At 37.4% G+C, this 21,004-nt stretch overlaps 1 pseudogene; it reads right to left on the minus strand.

Moving 5' to 3' along the window:
- Positions 1–8,097: 8,097 nt before the first annotated feature.
- Positions 8,098–8,216, minus strand: LOC111732211 (annotated as a pseudogene).
- Between the last annotated feature and the right edge of the window lie 12,788 nt (positions 8,217–21,004).

Consider the following 21,004-nt stretch of genomic DNA (forward strand, 5'->3'; position numbering starts at 1 on the left):
ATTCACCAACTCCCCAATTGTCATGTTTGAAGAATGGCACTAGAAGTTATTTGCTGTCTGGTACTTCCAGCTTGCCTTGTGTGTAAGCTGAGTTGTGTTCCTGTCACAGACCGACTGTTTCTGTCTTCCCACTGACTTATATGTTGAAATCTTAACCTCCAATGTGATGGTATTGGGAGTGGGTCTTTGGGGGGATGATTAGGTCATGGTAGTGGAGCACTCATGAATGAAAGAGGCCCCAGAGAGCTCTCCTGCCCCTATGAGGACATAGCCTGAAGATAGAAGACAGCATGCTCTTACCAGACACTAAATCTGTTGATGTCTTGATTTTGTACTTTCCTGTTTCCAGAACTGTGGGAAGCAAATGTTGTTTAAGCCATGGTCTATAGTATTTTCGTTATAGCAGGTCAATAGACTAAGACAGTTCCCATGGCAAGACTATTCCTTAAACAGAAGATAGCCTCTGAAAGTAGAGGTGAATGTTGCGGGGATATGGGCAAGGCACTTAGAGCATCTACTAAAGATATTTTTATAGCTTTTGAAATGCACTGCTAAATTGCTTTATGAAAGAATAGAACCAATATATACTATAAGTAGAAATATAAAACTATATGAGTTTACCCACCTCTCTACTGATATTAGTAATTATAATTATTCCTAACAAACTTAGGATCTATGAATACATTGTTTTTCTTTTGCTTTCTTTTTATATACAATTGCTCCCCACTTCCTACTATTTTATGCTCGAGTATAAATTGAGCTGCTGCTAATATGAGTTATAACTAAGTTAATATAAAAACACAAAAGAATTGATGTTGTTGTAAAAACACATTTTCTCCTAGGTGAAAGAGAGACTCTAGACAGTTTTAACTAATGTTTCTTTTACTAGAAAAATTTATATGAAGTATGTTCTTGCTATGGAAGACACATTCAAATTCCTGTCTTAGTCAGTTGCACTCAGCATCACAGCAACGTGAATTCTATCTCTGAGTACCTTTCACTTCCTGCTCTGGGATTTCTCTGATGTAACATGCCACACCCTAAGAAATCTGCTATTCATGTAGACATGCATAACTCAGAAGTGCGAGGAAGTTAGCACCAGTGGAGCCACTCTTAATCAATGATAACTTTTCTTTTATTCCTCAGCAACACAATTCTGAGATACATTTCTTAAGGTTTCTTATAAGGTCCTAGTGGGAATGGCTGATGGCCAATGTGATAAGGCATTCCTATTAGCTTTTTCCCCTTTCCTGTTCCACTACCCATCCTACTCAATTGCTCTCTAGAAGCACTTTCCCAGATAGAGTACCTGTACATGAACCTTTATCTCAGACTCTGCTTTCAGAGAATTTAAGCAAAGATATTTAGTTTCAAAAGTGGCTGTAGAAAGCTGACTCTCTTGATGGTATTTTAGAGCTATGGCACACAGCAATAAGGAATCCTTTACTGGAAGCAAGTGGCATACAGTAACATCACTGTTGCCAAGGATCTCACCTGTGGAGGCTTGGGATTCAGTGTAGGTGAAAGGTGAAATGTTGCGCTATCTCATAGTCTAGTACCCAAATGGTATTGGAGCATGGGTAATTATAAAGATTTTGGAGGTGACTGGCCTTTGTTAAATGCTTTGGAAGTCTTGAACAAAGTAAAAAGACAGGTTTTGGTCACCATCTATAAACTTGAGGCAGGTTGTGGAAGCAAGGGAGCTCCTATGCCAGTGTTCAAGGAGACACCTTCTTAGTTACAGAGTATGCTGAATGAAAATCAGGCACAAAACCTCATTAGAAAGAAAAACAGAGATGCAAAGGAGAATAAATGCACAGCCATAAAAGATCTTGTCATCAAAATCAGAGACATGAAAGATATTTAGGTAGACTAGCCTGAGAATTTTACAAAAATTTCAGATTCTTTTGGACCCTCCAGGGAACAGATGCACACCCCTCATTCTTGCTACTCTCACTGAAGATCTCACCTGAAGAGGTATCCCCAAATGCTTTACTTCTCAAGATTTACCCTGGCCACCACTCATTACCTCTTGACTCATAATCAGGGTCCACTCTAAGCACAGCTTGAGTCAGGGAAAACGGTCCAGGAAGAAAGCTTATACAATCAAAAGAATTATAAGGTCTGGATAATAGGGACCAATAGGAAGGAAAAGAAAATGGGCAGTTATAAATCTTAAGGTGTTGGATGGAGGATGAAGCAAATTAAGGATGGGTAGAGGAGATTTTATTGATATAGGAACACATTCTGATGATTTGGGAGTCCTGGGAGGGCACCTGAATCCACTTATAATTCACTGCTGGGATAGTTTTTTGAAGCTTGGATAGGATGATGATCTACAGTGAATTTTCTTGGCAGAATACTAGAAAAATTCAGGGAGGTTTGATGTTAGAATGGATCCACTATGTGGGAACAGAGGACCAACCACTTGGCTAGGCTACCTGGAAGAATTTAGAGGAGATGCTCTTTAGAAAGTACAAGAAAAGTATTAGTCACCACATCCTGCAGTATCTGGGTCAACTCAGATTCTCTACCCATTTCCTTAGGCACCATTATTCTGATAAATGTCTGTCAGTTCCTTTGGGGAAGGACTGGGGTAATATTTATCATTTATACTCTTAACGATGTTGCAGAATCCTTCATCAAGGGGAAGGATTGCACTGGTGAGGGAGGTCGAACATCTTTGAAATACTTAGTAGGACATTACCTTTTTATACCAGAGCTGACAGGTGAGAGATGCTGCCAATGGTCTGCCTAGTATCAATGGGGATGATCGGATTCTGAAATAGTAGAGGGGAGGCTGCTGCAAAAGGAGGATGAAATTACTGTAATGGGCAGGAAGGCCAGAATGGCAATTAGAGTGCCTTGACCTGCAAAGATCTGTAGTGGTGACTAATAGATCATGGTGCTCTGCTCTAGAGGGTGAGATAGATGACAGCTAAGTAGAGCGTGAATTGACTTAGATATTTTTAAAAAATCAAATGTTGGAAAGCTGAAGTTTGAAATTAACCACAGCAATGGAAAATCACAAGCTCTCATTCAATTTCCAAAGCTAAATCAATTCACAGACCTAAAAGCACATTGATTGAAGGAAAGTCTGCCAGTTCCCCTTGATGAAGGATTCTGCAACATCGTTAAGAGTATAAATGATAAATATTACCCCAGTCCTTCCCCAAAGGAACTGACAGACATTTATCAGAATAATGGTGCCTAAGGAAATGGGTAGAGAATCTGAGTTGACCCAGATACTGCAGGATGTGGAATACCATTATGTTCCTCCTGTTAGAGTTAGGGCTTATGAAGGGCAGATGATAAATGGAATTCCAATCTAAGTATACTGTGCAATGGGTCCACTGGGTCTGTGGACCTGCCCTGTGGTTATTTTCCTAGTTCCCACATGTATAATTGGAATAGATACTTAGTAGTTTGCAAAATGCTTACAATGATTTCCTGACATGCAGAATAAGAGACATAGAAAGAAGCCACTGACACTATCTCCAACACAGACAAAATAAAAAATTAGAAGCAACCCTAGCAGGAATTGCAGAGATTAGCACTGCCATAAGAGATTTCAAGGATGAAGGATGGTGGTCCCATCAATTTACCTGACTGGGCCTCACAGAAATCAGATGGATTATGGCAGATGAGGGTGGACTACTATAAACTTAACTAAATAGAAGCCCAATCATTGGTGTTATGTCTAATATGGTATGGACCGAACAATCAGTTTCCAGAATTTATGTGGATATTGAGCTGTTAATATTATTATTCTCAATATCTATTAATAAAGAAGATCAAAAGTATGTAGTTAGCTTTTACTTGAAATAACAGCAATACACAGTCACTGTTTTGCCCCAGGACTTTTACTTTTGGTTGAAATATAATCCTCTGGGATCTTAATAATCTTGGCAACTGCAGAATATCACATTGGCTGCCTATTTGAGCTCTTTATTCCAAGCAAATACTAATTACTTTTTATCCTCTTTATTGATGGCCTCCTTGATTGAAAAATGGTCTTACTCTGAAGTGTGGGAATCATTTGAATATATTTTGGGGGGACAGTTGAAATTAAGACTTCAGTTTTATTTCCAGTTAAGATAACAAAGTAGGTAAACTATAGGCTCACCATTTCTAATGACCGCATCAAAATTATAACTAAACTACAGAACAAACATCACTGAAAATCATCTAAAGTTTAGTTAAACAGAAGTTATACAACTAGGGATGTACAGAAGCCACATCAAGACTGGTAGGAAGAACAGAGATGCAGAACAAGCTGGTCCTACACCCACATGAGGAGGTCGAGAATCCAAAGGAATATCCTGGCTGTGGAGGCCCCCTGGAGGGGTCCTGGCCCCACACCAGGCTCCCCAGCCCAAGGTTTCAGTGCTGGGAAGAGAAGTACCCAAAACTTCTGGCTGTAAAAACCAGGGGAGATTGTGGCCAAATGAGATGGAGGGCCGCCGGAATTACAGACATTCCACTTAAGGGGCCCATGCTTGCTTGGACTTACTTGCTGACAAACTCATTTGCTCCAAGCTCCAGCACTGGGGGAACAGCTGGAAAGGCTCCAGGGACATATGGGGAGGAACCAAACTGTCCGGCTTCAGTTAAAGGCTGGAGGGGCAGCTTTCTCCCAGAAAGGAGTGCTGGAAGAGGGCATTGTTCCTTTGTTGAGCTCTTCCCCACCCGACCTGCAGATGCAGGCGGCACTACTCAATATCAGAGTCTCATCAACCTGGCTAATACTGGTTGTCCTGCCCTGGTGATTCCCTGAGACCCTGCCCCACCCAACTTGTGGGCCTACCCAAGCTGCTCCCAGTGGCTTTTCCATACAAATGTCCTGTCTTGCCTCATGCTGCAGACTTTCCTAAAATACCTCAAAGTTTCACAAAGCTCAAAGAAGCAGCATCTATCTAGACTCTGCATGCCCCATATGTCTTGCTGAGCAGCCTCAAGCCCAGCACTAGTGGCAGCCAACCTCAGTTTGCCGCTTGGGCTCTCAAGGCACAACCAAGCACATAGAGGGGGACAGCTATCTGTGGATTGCTTTGTGGTTCATGCCATGTGTCCTCTGGCAGGGGACAGGCTGAGGCTGAACTTGGCCTGTGGTGGGGCCCCTTCTAGCAGATCTCGGTCTGCATGCTCAGTGTCCAGCTTTAGTCTGAGCTGGAGTACCACCCAGGGTTATATCTGAGAATAATGCACCCAAAGGGCAGACTGGGCAGGCACCAGAGCCCTGCTAAAGTGAATCCTGTTCCATAGGGTTAGCCTCTGCACAATAGCTCCTCTTCTGTAGTCACTGGCCATTTGACCCAATCAGCCTGAGGGTCAAACCCTCCCACTGATGTGCAAACAGCTACCAATGCTCAACTACAACAGGAGAGTACACATAACCCACACGAGACACACTTGGAGCACCTGGCTCAGGTGACCAGGGAGACTGTGCCACTGGGCCCCATAAAACACTTACTACATAAGGCTACATTACTAAGACAGGGAGACATAGCTTCAAAAGGACATGTGAATCCCTTTCATTGCAGCATTATTTACAATAGCCAAGGTAAGGAGGCAACCTGGGTTATTATCAATGGATGAATGGATAAAAAGAGGATGTACATATATACAATGGAATATGACTCAGCCATTAAAAAAGAATGAAATCTGGCCATCTGCAACAACATGGATTGGCCTAGAGAGTATTGTGCTGAGTGGAGTAAGTCAGACAAGGACAAATGCCATATGATTTCACTTGCATGTGAAATCTAAAGAAAAGAATAAATAAAACAGAAATGAACACATAGATTAAGAGAACATTTTGACGGTTGTCAGATGGGAGGGAGGGTTGCCAGATGGGGGTATGTATGAATGGGTGGAGGGGACTAAGAGGTACAAATAGTAGTTACAAAATAGTCATGGGGATGTAAAGTATAGCATAAAGAATATAATCAGTAATATTCTAATAACTATATATGGTGTCAGTGGGTACTAGGTTTATTGAAGTGATCACTTTATAAGTTATATAAATGTGTAATCACTGTGTTGTACACCTGAAACTAATATAATGTTGCAAGCCAACTGCTATAAAAAAGTTTAAAAATTATTATTAAAAAAATTTCAGTTTAATTTTTTAAATTGGTAATATTTTATTTTAAAACTTTAGATTAAATAAAAGATTACACAACATTAACATTTGTTCATTTTAGGTAGTAATTACATGGTAATTTGTCTTATTATCATTTTTTCTTTTTCGTTATTTGTTATTTTTTTTTACTATAGTAAAATATACATAACACAAAATTTATCATTTTAATGGTGTACGATTCAATGGAGTAAAGTACATTCACAATGTTTTGCAGCAATCATCATTATTTCTAGACTTTTTTTATCACCCTGAATGAAAGCCCTGTACCTTAAATTATTTTTAAAAATAAACAAATTATGATAGTAAATAATTTTTAAAAATTAAAGCCAGAACAGAGTTTTTCTTTAAGAATGTTGTTCACAGAGCAACAATCACAATTATGTAATGCTCAGTAGAGAAGGGCAGAGGGCAATGACTCCACAGTGAGGCACCTACAACACCTTTACCATCTGACTCACATTGGCTGTCTGAAAGCTAAGCCCCTAAATGAATTCCCTCTTCTCCCCATTACCTGACTACTCCACTCATCTTTCAGGTCTTGGTTTGTTTCCTCCGGAAATTCTTTCCTACTCCTTAAAACCAAGCTATATACTTTCTCCTTTGATTTTAATAGTATAAGTTCTACCTTGTAGCATCTATCACTATAATTTCCTGCCTGTTCCTCTCACCTCCTAGATTCTCAGCTCCTTGAGAACAGGAGCTGTGTAGAGTCCATCTTAACAGCTCCCACCCAGCATAGTTGCCAAGCCCTATGTACATGCTCCAAACATTTTTGCTGAATTGCATAGATTGTTGGTTCAGGCAGAGTGCCGCTATGGGAATCTATGCTGGCAGAGGGAAGAATGAGTATCGAATGTCTGGAGATGCCAGTAGGAAATATTCAAGATAACCATCTACTGGAAATCATACTACTAATTCCCATGAATAGAAAGTAAACTCACTTAATTTTAATAAAAAAAAAAATACAATAGCTGAATTTCAGGCTTTAGTTTCATTTTAACAGTTCCATTTAAATGTCCCATTACAGTTTGTTTAATCGATCCCCTATTGTTGGACATTCATTGTTTCCAACTTTTTCCTATTATAAATAACAGTAAAATAAAGAGCATTTTTATGCGTGTTGCCAGATTTCCTTCTAGAGAAGCTGTACTAATTCACTTCCCGTCAGCAGTGTGCTCTGTGTGACTGAAGCACATAAGCCTGGAAATACGAATTTACCATGAAAAACTAGGACTGCTTCTAGGATGTGCAGTGTCCTAGACAAATGTACACAACTTGTTTTAAAACAAATATGCACACAATTTGTTAAAGAATATGTTACAAAATTCATAGGCCTGTGTGATGGATATGGATTTATTTAGAATAATGAATAGAGACGATATACTTCCATTTTTATTTATCACTCAGTCAGTGCTTGTAAAGATTCTTTGTGGTGCCCAGGCATCAACTCTTCCTGTTCTTTATTATCAAGACACTATTCTGGCTAATGTCATAGCCCCCATTTTGAGAAAAAGTAGCTCATATAGGCATTACTCACAATTCCATGGCTCTGGCACCTGTTTGTGCGGACACAATGGAGAACTTGCCTCTGCATTACCCTGGGACCATTTCTGTGATGTTGCTGGATCATTACTCAGAGGTCTGCTCTTCCTGCTGCTGTGAACACTGGCTTCCAAGGACTCTCTCCAAGTTGTTTCTGTGCTTCTCTGATGTGGCCACCAGGACAACCCAGAGATTGCAGGAAGATGCCAAATGAAGATTCATTTTACGGTCATGGTAAAGGTGCTCCTTGGAATTGTACAGCATAAAAGTGGAGCAACAACCTCCAAACATGACTTTCCTTGACCTCCTTTAGACTATAATCACTGCACTCTCAGAATGTGATCTCTTTCTTTCCTTTTTTTTTAATTTTTAAATTTTATTTATTCGTTTGTTTGTTTGTTTGTTTTATATGCTTACAGCACCTGGTATTCCTAGATGGTCTCTCATCCAAGTACTAACCAGGCTTGACTCTGCTTAGCTTCCGAGATCAGATGAGATCAGGCACGTTCAGGGTGGCATGACCATAGACAGAATGTGATCTTTTTCAATGTTGACCCCACTCTGCCTGCCATACCCTACCACCAGCTGGGGGTGGGGGCGGGCAGAGAGATAAGCTCATCCCGAAGGACTTAAGATTGACCAGGCGAAGCAAGACATTATCACATTCATTGGCGGCAAGACAGGACATTAGTTGGGGGTTGGATAGCAAAGGTCATGTAGACCTTCAGAGGAGATGACATGTGGCATGGAACCTGCAAAGGAGCTGAAGTCACCACATTGGGTACCAGAGTTGGGGGCATAGGGTAAATGACACCTACTTCCAATGCTTCTGCCCCCAGGTGCTGTTGACTGCAGACAGGATCCAACCCATTTGGGCCACATGGGTCCACATACATGGACTACTAGCAACTCAGAACCCTGAACTTGTCATGTGCTCAAGTTGATTAAGAGTCATCACAACCGGTGTGTTAGCTAGGCACTCTAATTGCCATTTTGGTCAAGACCAAAAGTCTTGAGATTCTGTGAAGGAATCATTGTACAAGTAAGGTGTTGTGATCTACTCATGGCCTTCCTGGAACTGCCACAGTCATAAGACCCTGGAAATACTCCATGGACAGGGAGTCCTCAGTCTTACCTTCTTCTCTCCCTCTTACCCCTGTTGGAGGAGGCATAGAGAGGCAGAGAATGCCCTGAAGGAGAGAAATGGGTTCTGAAATCTTAAGGGACCTGGTCTGGGACAAGGATGCTCACCCAGAAGGCCTGGCTTCAGGGGCAGACAGAAAATATTAAGAAATGAAGTACATAATGGCCTTCTGGCTATAGATTCCATATCTATAGGCAGAGCTAAGACTAATACCCACAATGATAACTGAATGATGGCTTTTGTAGTGTATTCACTGAGGGTGAGGGTTATTTTTATTGCCAATGTTGATGGTGAGTCTAATACCAATTTTGAGCAAATGTGGAAAGTCCTATGCCCAGCAGCCATGGGAACTACAGTACTCTGTTTAGCCAGATTGTTGGCAAATGTGGAGGAATGGCTTATAGAATAAAGGAGGAAAAGTATGGGAACACGCAATTCTCATCAACTAAAAATAACTTCTTAAGCATTTTTTTTTTTTTAGTAATACTCTTTCAGCTATAAATTTGCTTCATAGGCTATTGGATCTTTTACTCTCCCTAGCTAAGCTCTGACACTAACTTTTGTTAAAGTGATGTTGCAGAGGAAGGCTAATGTTTTCCTAGAGCCTGCCAAAATAGATAGGAATGACTTTAAAACAAAAACAAAAACAAAAGCAAAACAGTTCCAGGAAATATGTAATGACTTTTTTAAAAAAGGAATTTGGAATCTGGATTTGTGAAAAATGCTGTATCAATGACCTCCAACAGTTTTAGGATCTTTTAAAGCAAAACTAAAAAGGACTGTTTGTGGGGTTGTTGGAATTTTTAAAACTAATTTTTGATCTTTTACAAGCTAGTAAGAATATTTCCTTTTATTATGAGAATGACTGATAATTATTTCTTCATTATATAGATTTTAAACTTGGTAAAAGTTTTAGTCCTTAACCTGTGTTCTTTAAGCTCTAGCATCAGTTTTCAGCTTGAGAATTAAAACTTTACGAGAGCATTTTTGCCCTTCCGATTTTCTCCCATTGAGGAAACAAAAGAAGAAAGGGAGGGAGGGAGGCAAGAAGGAAAGAAGGAAAGGAGAAAGAGAAAAAAGGAAGGGAAAAAGGAAAGACAGAAGGAAGAGAAGAGGGAGGGAGAGGAAAAGAGCGAGGAAGAGGGGGAGAGAAAGAGAGTAGTGAAGGAAGGAAGGAAGGAAGGAAGGAAGGAAGGAAGGAAGGAAGGAAGGAAGGAAGGAAGGAAGGAAGGAAAGAAGGAAGGAAGGAACGGAGGGAGGGAGGGAGGGAGAGAGGGAGGGAGAAAGAGAAAGAGAGAAGTGGGGAGAGAGAGAGAGGAAAGAAGGAAGGGAGGAAGTAAAATAATCTAGGAACTTCTGGATTCACAGTTAATGATCATTAATCTAAGGATATTTATTTTGTGTCTGTTTAAAGCACACTACCAGCAAATGATCCCTTCTACCAGAATTCTTAGCAATGCTCCTTTGCAAATATCACTTGTTGTATTTCTCTACATGACTAGGTTTTGGGAGGCAGGAGTTGATGAGAATTATTTTGGAAAACTGACTTCTCTCATTCAGACAGCTTTTCCGGAACAAAGTATTTTCAGAACATTTACTGGCAGCATAACATAGATGATATCACAGAAGTAATTCCCGCACTGCTGAGCTGCTTAATTTCCCAGTTAAACATTGCTCTGATGTCAACAGCCTCACAGCCAGGAGGACTGCCAAAGTCATGTTACTCTTAAAAAGATATCTCACCTCCCCAGGGATGCCATTTTTCACTAATATTAATTTCAAATAATGTTATTCTTTTTCTTAATCGAAATTTGCTTTATTTTAGGTCAACAGATTTAACATATTTTACTTGGTTGATGAGATTTGAAATTTTTAAACGATTAAAAATTTCATGTGATTGAATCTTACCCTCTCTCACTACACCAATGTCCTGTAGACTCAGGATGGTGAACAGACATGAGGTTGTGCTTTTTGCATGTTTGCTAAACTTTTGTCCCAGGCAATAGCTTATGTGAAAATATGGAAGATTTAAGAATATTGGCATTTTGTAGGAATGTATATTCCCTGCCTACAGAAAGACATCTAAAAGATATCTAATATTCTTATATTTCTGATGCCAAGTTTCAACATTTGTAGGATATTAAATGGTATTTTTGTAGATGACCTCTATAATTCCTTATAGCTCTATTATTGTAAGAACCCATTGCTTAACCAAATAAGAAAATTCTTGCTTGAGCAAAGGAGAGAGTTTAGGGGTCAAGAAAGACCTTCATTACTACTAACAGTCTTGTTCACATTACATTGTAATATAATCCAGGGATGGGTGGGTCTAGCAAGATATCTGCTACTATAAGATTGAAGAGTACCAGTGCAATTTCAGTTAACCAACTTCCAGAAAACATCATATTCACATCTCTATTAGTCATAAAACAGAAGGTACCTATGGCTGGAATTTTAAAGAGGAGTTAATGTGGGACTATGTTCAGAGGCACGGGAAGGGTTCAGGGTATGTTGAGGCACACAGGACTAGTCACAGCAGAAAATTGTGGTACTGGAGCTCAGTAAGAGTTGGCCCCATCCATGGCCACAGCCCACAAGGCCAGAACTGACACTTTTTATCTAGTTAAGCTAAGCCTGTCAGGTATTCTTTCTTAAGAAATTGAACTTAGAGATCAGAGATCAATCCAGTCATATGAGACCTTATATCTCTAAGATCCTATGGAGGATCTTTGGAAACATGGCAGAGTGAGAGACATTCCAGATCTCTCTCTTTGAAACAACAATAAACTGAACATCTAAAACTCAACAAAAAACACCCAAACTGCACACTAGCACATCTGAGCATGGGATCTGCACATAAGAGCTACCATAGGTCAGAACCCCGGGTATCTGGTAGTGGATTGGGAGAAATAAAGAAGCTGCCTCATGCAGCCACGAGAGCTCCCTGTAGGAGAAGGGGGAGGGGAGAAGGAGCTGTGAGTTCCTTGAACAGCCCTGCCTGAGAGTGCTGTGAGCTCAACGTGGCCAGAGGCAGTGCCCAATCATCAGAGCAGAAGGCAGAGAAACAGGACAGCAGAAAAGCGAGGACATAAGAGAAATAACAGTTGATTTTTATTAGTCGTGGTTGCAAAACTGAGGTTGAGCCACAACAACCAACCGCCAACCCAGAGGGCCCCTCCAAGACCGAACACCATGGAGCCCCAGGGGGGTCTGAGTAAACGCTACTGAAACTATCACTAACACTGACAGGGATTGAAACTGAGGGTAGCAAGCATGATTAAATATCATCAGAAAATACAAAGGCATTTTTAAGGTTTTATATAAAGCAGGAATCCAAGAGGCTTAGACACTAGCTACTGGAAACCAAAAGAAAAGTGCCTTCTTTGCAGCAGACTAAAAAGAGACCTTTATATAATAAATCTTCTTCCAATGGCTAGGTGAAGAAATAGCCCATTAAACACTATAAACAACCAAGGTGACAAGGCATTTCAGAAAAAAAAGAGAAAAATTTCCAGAAAATAAGCTTAAAGACATAAAAATATGCAATTTAAATGACAGAGAATTTAGGATAGTACTTCTGAAAAAACTCAGCAAGTTCTGAAATGAGTCATATTGATAATTTCAGGAACTGAAAAATCACCTACATGAGCAGAACAAGGAGACTGAAACCCTCAATAAGAACAGAATAGATCTTCTAGAGATAAAAAACACACTGAAAGAGTTGAAAAATGAATAGCAAACTTGGGAAATAGAGTCGACCAAATGGAGGAAAGGATCAGTGACACTGAAAAAAGAAATCTAGAAATAAATCAGAGAGATGAAGAGAGAAACCGAAGAATGAAAAATAATAAAAGAGAAATTCAAGAACTAGCTGATACCATCAGGAGAGGAAACATAAGAATAATGGGCATTATTGAAAGCGAGGAAAAGGAGCAGGGATTAGAAAGCATTTTCAGACAAATAGTTGATGAGAATTTCCTAAACCTAAGGAATGAGCTGGAATTTAGAATTCAAGAAGCCAACAGAACACCCAATTATCTCAACCCCAAAAGGCCTTCACCAAGACACATTATATTAAAATTATCAAAAATCAATGACAAAGAATTCTCAGGGCAGCCAGGGAGAAGAAAATGGTAACTTATTAAGAAAAATCCATTAGATTATTGTCGGATATTCTCAGCGCAAACCTTACAAGCCAGAAAGGAATGGAATCAAATATTTAAACTATTAAGTGAAAGAAACTACCAGCCTAGAATAATGTATCCAGCTAAGCTCTCTTTTAGAGATGAAGGAGAAATTAAGACCTTTTCAGACATACAAAAATCGAGGGAATTCTCCAGTAGGAGGCCTGCACTATAGGAAATACCGAAAGAGGTCAGTTCACCTAAAACAAAATGACAAAATATATATATATATAATTAGGAGTAAAGTGATTATCAGGCAAATAGAAGCAGAGGAGAGCAACCCTTACTAAGAACAGGGAATTATGAACTTAAATAATAATAAGAGAATTGTTATAACAAGATAGTAATGAACGTTCAGCATACATAGGAACAAATTGAGACAACAATGACAGAAAAGGGGAGGATTCAAAGATCCAAATTCGCAAACAGGAATGGAGATAAGGCACACGCAGAAGAAAATGAACTACTGTTTATATCGTTTACATATTCGTAATTGTAACCACATGCCAAAGATTTAGAACTGAAGTATATAACATAAAACAAGAACCAGAGGGAAAACCCACAAATGCCAACCAAAATGAAGAAAACAGAAACCCAAGGTCAAGGATGCACCAAGCTAGCACAAAGCAAAAGATGAAAGGGCTATAAGAAGACCTTATATTTCAATAACCACCCTAAATGTAAATGAACTGAACTCACCAATAAAAAGGCACAGTGTTGCAGAATGGATCAAAAAACAAAACTCTACCATATGCTGCCTCCAGGAGACACATCTTAGAGCCAAAGACAAATACAAACTCAAAGTGAAAGGGTGGAAAATGATATTTCAAGCAAATGGCATTTAGAGAAAAGCAGGAATAGCGGTACTAACATTGGATGAAATAGACTTCAAAATAAAAAAAAATAAAGAAAGATACTGAGGGACGCTTCATAATGATAAAGGGAATCATGCACCAAGAAGACATAACACTTATTAATATCTATGCTTCCAATAGGGGAACCCCGAAATATGTAAAGCAATTACTAACAGACCTAAAGGGAGAAACAAACCAAAACATTATCATAGTAGGGGACCTAAACACCCAACTGTCAGATATGGACACATCATCCAAACAGAAAAACAATAAGGAAATAACATCCTTAAAGGACACATTAGACCAACTGGACATAATTGACATTTACAGAGCTTTCCATCCCCAAACAACTCCTTATACATTCTTCTGTAGTGCACATGGAACATTCTTAAAGATCAACCACATACTGGACACAGAGATAGCCTCAACAAATAGAAGACAGTTGAAATCATATCAATCGTATTCATTGATCATAATGTTTTAAAACCAGAGATCAACTGCAAAAAGAAATCAGGAAGAATCACAAACATATGGAGATTAAACAACATGCTAGTGAAGAATGACTGGGTCAGAGGAGAAATAAAAAGAGAGATCAAGAGATACAGAGAAACAAATGATGATGATAGTACAACATATCAAAACTTTTGAGATGTGGCAAAAGTGGTCATAAGAGGAAAGTTCATATTATTACAGGCCTATCTCAAAAAACAAGAAGGAGCTTGAATAAACAATCTAACACTTCATCTTAAAAACCTAGAAAAGGAAGAACAAATGAGACCTAAAGTCAGCAGAAGGAAAGAAATAATCAAAACTAGAGCAGAATTAAATGAAATTGAAAACAAACAAACAAACAAACAAACAAAAATAGAAAAAACAAATGCAACAAAGAACTGATTCTTTGAGAAGGTGAATAAAATTGACAAACACCTGGCTAGACTCACTGAAGAAAAAAGGGAAAGGACACAAATAAACAAAATCAGGGATGAAAGGGGAAATTACGACTGACATCGCAGAAATACAAAGGATCACACAAGAATACTATGAAAAAGAACATAATACCAAATTTAATGACCTAGAAGAAATGGACCAATCCTTAGAAAAATATAATTTTCCTAGACTGAATCAAGAAGAACTGGAAAATCTAAATAGACCAATCAGCAGTATGCAAAAAGAAACAATCATCAAAAACCTACCAAAAAGTAAAAGTCCAGAACCAGATGACTTCACCAGTGAATTCTACCAAAAATTCAAAAAAAATTTAATACCTATTCACCTCAAACTCTTCCAAAAAATCAAAGAGGAGGCAATACTTCCCAATTCATTTTATGAGGCCAATATTACCCTGATACCAATACCTCGTAAAGATACCACAAAAAAAGAGAAAACTTCAAACCAATATCTCTCATGAACACAGATGCAAAAATCCTAAATAAGAAACTAGTGAACTGAACACAGCAACATATTAAAAAGATTATACACCACAACCAAGTGGGCTTCATCCTAGAGGCACATGGATGGTTTAACATACGCAAATTGAGTAATGTGATGCACCACATGAACAAATTAAAAAATAAGGATTATATGATCATTTCAATATGCAGAAGAAGTCTTTGACAAGATACAGCATCCATTTATGATTAAAACACTTAACAAAATTGGTATAGAAGGAAAGTAGCTTAACATAATAAAAGCCATATATGACAAACCCTCAGCCAACATTATACTTCATGGTGAAAAACTAAAAACCTTCCCTCTAAGATCAGGAACAAGGCAAGGCTGTCCACTATCGCCACTGTTTTTCAATATAACAGTGGAAGTCCTAGCAAGTGCAATTAGACAACAGAAAGATATAAAAGGCATTCAAATAGGAATCAAAGAAGTCAAAGTGTCACTATTTGTGGATGACATGATTTTCCATATAAAAAACCCTAAGGACTCCACAAGAATACTACTAGAAACAATAAACAAATACAGTAAAGTTTCTGAATACAAAATCAACATTCGAAAATCCATAGCGTTCCTTTAGTCTAACAATGAAGTATCAGAAAAAGAAATGGAAAAAATAATTCCTTTTGTAATGGCAACAAAAAAATAAAATACCTAGGAATAAATTTAATGAAACATGTGAAGGACCTAGATGATGAAAACTACAAGGCCTTATTAAAAGAAATCGAAGAAGATACAAAGAAATGGAAAGATATTCCGTGTTCTTGGACTGGAAGAATCAACATAGTTCAAATGACCATTATACCTAAAGCATTATACAGATTTACTGCAATTCTCATCAACATCCCATTGGGATTTTTTAAAGAAATAGAACAAAAAATTAGCAGATTTGTATGGAAGCACAAAAGACCCCAGATTGCCAAAGCCATCCTGAGAAAAAAAGAACGAGACTGGAGGCATCATTCTGCCCAACTTAAATTATACTACAAAGCGACAGTAATCAAAACGGCATGGTATTGGAAGCCAAACAGACCAATAGAATAGAATCGAGAGTCCAGAAGTAAACCCATCTTTATGTGGGCAAATAATTTTCAACAAAAAAGCCAAAAACATACAGTGGAGAAAGGAAAGCCTCTTCAATAAGTGGTGCTGGGAAAACTGGAAGGCCACCTGCAAAAGAATGAAACTAGACTGTTGTCTATCACCACACACCAAAATTAACTCAAAACGGATTAAGGACCTGAATATAAGACCTGAAACAATAAATTGCATAAAAGAAAACTTAGGAACTAAACTCAAAGACCTTGGACTTAAAGAGGATTTTATGAATTTGACCTCAAAGGCAAGGGAAGCAAAAGCACAAATAAATAAATGGGACTACATCAAACTAAAAAGCTTCTGCTCAGGAAAGAAATTGTCAACAAGGTAAAGAGACAACCATCCGAATGGGGAAATATGTTTGCAAGCAATGCCTTCGATAAGGGCTTAATATCCAAAAAATACAAAGAACTCATATGACTCAATAACAACAAAAAAACAAACGATCCAATCAAAAAAGGGCAAAGGACTGAACAGACACTTCTCCCTAGAGGACATACAAATGGCCAACAAATATATAAAAAGATGCTCAACATCGTTAGCTATTAGGGAAATGCAAATCAAAACCACAATGACATACCATTTCATGTCTCTTAGAATAGCTATAATCAACAATTAATAACAAATGTTGGAGAGGATGCAGAGAAAAAGGAACCCTCACACACTACTGGTGGGACTCCAAATTGGTACAGCCACTATGGAAAACAGTATAGAGGTTCTTCAAAAAACTAAGAATTGATCTACCATATGATCCAGCAATCTCTCTACTGGGTATTTACCCCAAAGACTTGAAAACTCATATCCAAAAAGATATTTGCACACTGATGTTCATAGTAGCATTATTCACAGTGGCCAGGACATGGAAGCAACCAAAGTGTCCTACGATAGATGATTGTCTAAAGAAGCTTTGGTACATATATACAATGGAATATTACTCAGACATAAGAAGAGATAAAATATGCCATTTGCGACAACATGGATGGACCTCGAGATAATCATGCTAAGTGAAATAAGTCAGACAGAATAGGTTGAAAACCACATGATATCACTTATATATAGGATATAAACCTAAAAGCAACAAATGAATAGGACAAACAAACAGAGTGATTCATGGATATGGACTGTAGACTAGTGGTTACCAGGGGGTGGCAGTGTACGAGGGGGAGGCAGACTGTTAAATGGAGTATAGTGTGGTAGGTGTAGGGTGAAGTGGGTAAAGGGGATCAAATATATGGTAGCTGAAGGAAACTAGTCTTTGGGTGGTAAGCATATAAAAAATATATAGATGTCAAATTATAATGTACACCTGAAAATTACATAATTGTATTAACTAATGTTATCCCAATAAACTTAATTTACAAAAAAAGATCCTATGGAGAGGGAATCAGTCAGTAAGAGCCACATGAATGCAGAAATTAAGAGCATCACTAGGTATCTGGTCTTGAAAGAGAAGAGAATAGATAAAAGGAATATAGAAATCAAAAAGACCAAGTGGCCCTAGAAACTGACAGGGAGTGATTTCCCCTCTGATATCTTTAAATTCCCAGTGTGGCCCAGCTGAGTTCTTTTCAGTCCTAAGTCATCAGGGACTTTCAGAACTTACATCATTTAGTTACACTGGCTTAGAGCAACCAAAATTTTCCTGAGACACCATTAAACATTCAACTAGTTTGTAAAGGCTGTACCATTTTCTATTTTGTGAATTAAACAACTCATTGTTTCTTTATAAATCACCCATTGTTTCCAATTTTTGCATTATAGTTAAATCTCTGAATACATCCATGACTTTTTTCTAGACATAAATTCTAAGACGTGAATGGAATTGCTAGACTGTGGATATTTTAATGTGTATTGCTTTTTGCCTCCAATTCAACTAATTTATATTTGGAAAAGCAGTGTCTGACACTGTTTCAATCTATACTCTAAACCCTGTCATTCTTATTATTTTTTGCCCTTGCCAATATGTTAGGTTGAAAACAAAGTTTTTCATTGTTAATTTTTATTTTACGGATTCAACTTTTTGATTGATTCAAATATTGATGGGTACTTATATTTGTGTGTGTGTCATGAGTTTATGACTTTTGCTTATTTCCTATTGCTGTGCTCGATTTTTTCTTATTAATTTGTGAGAGGTTTTCAAATTAACCCATTACCTGCCACCATGGCTTACATATTTTCCTGGTTTATGATTTGATTTTTAAATTTTGTTTGTGCTTTTTGACACGGAAGTTTTACAATTTTCCCCTTATTATAATTAAAATTAGGTAAATAATATCTGATCATTTAAAAAATCAAACAACAAAAAGTATATAAAGTAAAAATGTGAAACTGGCCTACTTGCTTACTGTCACCCAATCAATTCCATCTCCCAAAAGTACATGCTACCAGCAGTCTGATGCATATCTTCTCATCATTTTCTAGGCATATACAAACATATACAGTGGATGTTTTTAAAAACAAAATGAGATCATAAATATTCTATAATTTTTTTGTTCTAAAATATAGTATGGGCAACTTTTCTACGTCAAGAATATATATCGACTTTATTTTTTTAACTGTAAGACATAATATGGATATATCATGTGCTTTTGTAACCACTCACTCATTAATAAACATTTAGGTTGTTTTTAATATTTTAAACAATATAGAAACAGATATTGTACAAGTGCCTTTGTATTATTATGTAAACATTTCTGTATAGTAGATGCCTATAAATGATTTATGAATCAATGGCTACATTTAAACTTTTGATAGTTACCATCAAATTGTTCTTTAAAAATACTATACTAAATTAGACTTTCTTCACCAACAGTGTATAGAGGAACCCATTTCCCTCAATAAATATTATCAACATTTTTATTTGTTATTGACCAGGTATCTCAATGTTTTACTTTGAATTTATTGGTTATTAGTGAGATAAGCTTATTTTCACAATTTGTGATTTGTAATATTTATTTGTATATTATAAATACATATGTTCTTATAAATTGATGTTTATTTTTAGGTGTTTTATTTCGTTTTATTATTATTATTTGTATTTTTTATTTTTTATTATGGTGACATTGGTTAATGAAATCCAGTAAGTTTTAAGTGTATAATTCAACAGTAAGTCATATATATTTTGCATTGTGTGTTCACTGCCCAAGTTAGATTTCTTTCTGTCACCACATATTAGACCCCTTTAACCCTATCTACCTCCTCTCTCTCCAGGTGTTTTAGATGTTGGCTTATGCTGCACAGATGTTTAAAAATTGTTTAGGGACCAGAATACCCATTTTATCCTTTATGCCTTTGATGTCATGACTAGAAAGGCCTTCCTCAGTCATTAGCACTATTCACAAAAATAAAAAAATCCAATACCCTTTCTAACATAAATTTTGGGTTCCTATCCACTACTTATTTCCCCTTTCTTTCATAACAGAAAAATTTTAATTTTATTGAAATATATAGCCTCAGTTCAGAGGGAAATCCCGTTTATCCAAACCAGTCATAATGACTTCCCTCCTTTCCAACAGGGCAGGTAAGTTGAGTTGCATATAGCCAGTGGAGATGTTTGAGAGCCCATGAAGGGCTCTTTTGGAAAGGGTTTCTTCATTCTTAAGAAAGAGGCCCTGAAGAGATGATTCCTCTTCCTCCACAGGCATCATTATGTCTGGATTTGGTGCCTAAAAATGTTGTAGCCATCTTGTGCCTTGGAGGAGAGTATCTGAGGCCATGTGCTTGTCCTATAAGTCTGACAAGGTAGAGAGAAAGAAACCCCAGACCTTGCTAAAATTGCTGAGGAGCTGGATCAACCAACTTAGAATTCAGTCACCTCTTGAATTTTTTCGTTATGTGAAATACTACCTTACATTTTGTCTAAAACATTATTGATTATAAGATGCAACATTATTTTATGTGCCACTAAGAAAAGAGAATATTGCCAATAAAACCATCATGCCATCAATTAGGTTTGTCCTGATTTCAGGGATTTTAAAATGTAAAAAAACCTTGGATCTTAGAATAATTGAAACATGATGATACATTTCTTCATTGTTTATGTCAAATGAGTCAGAGATTTCTGTTATTTACAATTGTAAGCATCATATCTATTACATCCAAAACTTATCTACTTCTAGGAATATATCTTGCAGATGTAGCAAGTGTGTATAAAGACGTATGACAAGAAAATTAATTAAGACATTATTTGTATTAGCAAAATATTCACACAAATTAAGTGTTTATCATTGGGAACGTGTTAAATAAATTATGGAAAGATAAGCAATGGAATGTTGAGCAGACATTAAAAAGAAAGGAGGAAGAAAAATATTGCTGTGGAGAACAATTTTCTAAGATTTATTGTGAAGTGAAAATAAAATCATACTTTGTGTATGGAGAGATATGTATGGTATGCCACCATTTATGTAAAATATGTATATGTATATGCACACTTTAACCACTTGTGTAAATATATATATATAAGCGTATATGTTTTACATACATATATATTTGTTACTGATAATATAGCTCTGTCTCAAAGGGTACTCAAGAACTAGTAAACATTGTTGCACATCAGGAAAGGAACAGAGGAACTGGGAGATTAAGGAGGGAA

The sequence above is a fragment of the Pteropus vampyrus genome, unplaced genomic scaffold, assembly GCF_000151845.1.
Source record: "Pteropus vampyrus isolate Shadow unplaced genomic scaffold, Pvam_2.0 Scaffold434, whole genome shotgun sequence".
Taxonomy (NCBI): Eukaryota; Metazoa; Chordata; class Mammalia; order Chiroptera; family Pteropodidae; genus Pteropus; species Pteropus vampyrus.